Below are 3,048 nucleotides of genomic sequence, written 5' to 3'. Positions count from 1 at the left end.
GAGATAACTACTGCGTACACTTGTCAATGTTCACAGAAAAAAAACCTACACTAATTAGAAGAATGGTAATGTTAAATACAGTCACAGATGGAATGTGTGAAATATTAAAATAAGTACAAAATTAAATGGTTTTTAATACAAATGCCAATTTTTGTTTTGCCATACATACACGTAAGTCACTGCCAACACAATCACAATCATACTGCACAGAAATGGTCATTCAGCCCATCAAGTCTGTAACACCAAAAAATATATTACTACCAATGCAAGTTCCACTATCCCACACTAGGCCCATAGCCTTGAATGTTATGAAATTTCAAGAGCTCATCCAAGTACATTTTAAAAGTTTAGGGAAGTTTCTTGCCTTGCAGGCAGTGCTCTCCAGAACCTTGCCACCTTCTGGTGAAGTGTTTCCTTAAAACATCTCTAATCCTCGAACATTTCACTGTAAACCTACACCCATTATTGGCACAATTAGGAAGTCAGCGTTACTTACGCTATGCATTCACTGTTGTCTCTCCCTCGCCACTCATTTTGAACAAATTGCAAAATATTATCAAACGTTGAATCATCTGCCCAATGTGTTGCATGATAGACCTGTTTGTATTTAAACATTGCAATTGCACAAGTGTCAAGAGTGGAGAATATAAATTGATTGGTTGCTTCAATAGAAAAACTGAATTGTTAAGGAGAGTGAATTGCAAATTTTCTGAATGAATAGAGTGATGATACAGACAGTGCAATAGTGTGCAGCAGGTGAACCATTGCAGCTGCAAAATGCTGCCAAGGTACATCGATATGAAGAAATTTATGAGAAATGCTTTAGGAAATCACAAGTGACACATTAGTGACAAGGAAGATGACAGGCCAACATAAACTGAAAAGGTACAATTCTAAAGAGAGTACAAGAATGGAGAGCAAGGAAATGCATGCATTTTTTTAAGGTAGCAAAGCAGGTTGGGGATAAAACAAGGATGTTATGAAGAACTTTTAGAAATCACTAGTTTAATTGCAGCTGGAGTCTTATGTCAAACTTGATTACAGAAGATGAGGTTGGTGCTTCTCGAAGACTTAAGTTTAAACAGAATGCTCAATCATAAGGATTATTGACTGGCAATAGAGAGAAACCGTTTCTGTTGGAAGGTCAAAAATCAGAAGAGATTTAAGACAATTGGCAAAAGGACCATCTTTGTATATAGAAGTTTAGAATGTGTCATGAATCGCTTGAAAAGGAGATTCACTCTTGGCTTTCAAAAGGAAATTTATTCAGCATCTGAAACACATTTAATAGGTTTAAATGTTTGGAAAGCAGGTGTGATTACATTGGAGAAGGTGCAATGATGATTTACAGGATGCGGCCTGGTCCAGAAAGTTTCTGTTATCAAGAGAGAGATTGGATAGACCGAAGGGGAACAGGAGTGTGATGTATAAAATTGAGGCGTAGGCAGGAGAGGGGAAGAAACTTTCCCCTTGGTGGAGGGATCAATGACCAGCTTTAAAGTAAGGGGCAGGAAGTTTAGAGGGAATGTAAGGAAAATGTTTTTCACCCAGAGTATCATGGAAATCTGGAACTCACTGTCTGTAACAGTGGTAGAGGCAGAATCCCTCAACATTTAATAAGTATTTAGATGTACACTTGCAATGCAAAGGCATTGGAGACAATGGAAATAGAGCTGGTGAATGGGATTAGGATAGTTAGGTAGCTGTTTTTGATACATAGATTTGATGGGCTGAATGACCTTTTTCTGTGAATGTCGACTTCTATGACGTAGGTTTAATGAGGGAAAGCATGAGGTAATTCATTTTGATCCTCTGCAGTTCTTAGTACTTACTAAAATATTGAAACTCAAGGTAATGGTCAAAGAGATTTGAGAATTCAAGTACATAAATCATTTAAAGTCAGTGGAGAAGCACAAAAAAAATCAAAGTTTAATGGAATAATATCTTTATTTCAAAAGGACTGAACTGTAGTAAACAAAACAGCCTCCATTTAGATTGTAAACTTCCATATTTCTTAAGTGAGAAGTTACACCTCTGTTCTATACGGGTCTTGATACCACTGCATCTGGAGTTCAACATTCAGTTTGAGTAGCCAATCTTATAAAATGTAGATTGGTCCTTATATTATAGATGTGGCATACGTAACATCAAAAACCAGTTTGAAATGAAATAGCTGAAAGAGAAGTGGACATCACTGCAGGTAGCTCTTGACAATTATTCTTCTAATAAGAACCATATGTATCCCTGATGACAGAGAACAAAAACCAGGGAAATGAATAGGACGTTGACAGGAGAAACCGTGCAAAAGAGAAAGAGCAAAAAGAAAGCACAGGATTCCACAAGTTGACATCAGCACCATATTTTATCTTTAGTAACTGAATGCTTTTAGGAATCACTAGAAGAAAACGTGGGAGACATTTTAAATGGCTAAGACTCCTTAAACATTGCTAGCCAATACGATGAATTCATTTTTATGATCAAACGAACAAGCAGCTGCCTGGTTTAACTGATTGATTTCTAGTTCCAGCTTCTTTCAAACTAAACTCAAAATGTAGATCGGAACTTGCATTCTCTGGAATAATTCAATACTGAATTATCAATGCAATAGCTAAATCACTAAACCCCAGAACCACTGGGTTTCCATTATAGTGAATGACTACTACATACATTTATGGACAACAGTAACAGAATACTGTTATATAACATATATTAAATAAAAATAAAATAAAAAACACTGACCTCAGACTTACAAACACATATACTGGGTGAACTAGCCAAGTACAACGCATGCAAGTGAATGCCAAAGTCCTGTTGTTGCTTGGTAACTGTGTTGCCCACCCTAGAGATTATTGGCCTTTCCTAGTGCCCACCATGCTAAATCCTGTAGGACTGCAGCTTTAAGGCACCTCAGATCAAAATTATTTGTGAAGTACTTGAGTCTTGTTCATATACTTAAGAAAAAAAATCCTTATTTGTGAAGCTGCAGTTTATGTACTGTGCTCCAAAAATATTTACATAGAACTTCTACACCTCTGTCATGATACAATA

The sequence above is a fragment of the Hemiscyllium ocellatum genome, chromosome 3 (genome assembly GCF_020745735.1).
Source record: "Hemiscyllium ocellatum isolate sHemOce1 chromosome 3, sHemOce1.pat.X.cur, whole genome shotgun sequence".
NCBI classification, from domain to species: Eukaryota; Metazoa; Chordata; class Chondrichthyes; order Orectolobiformes; family Hemiscylliidae; genus Hemiscyllium; species Hemiscyllium ocellatum.
The sequence above is the reverse complement of the archived record's forward strand: the minus strand, read 5'-3'. Positions refer to the sequence as shown.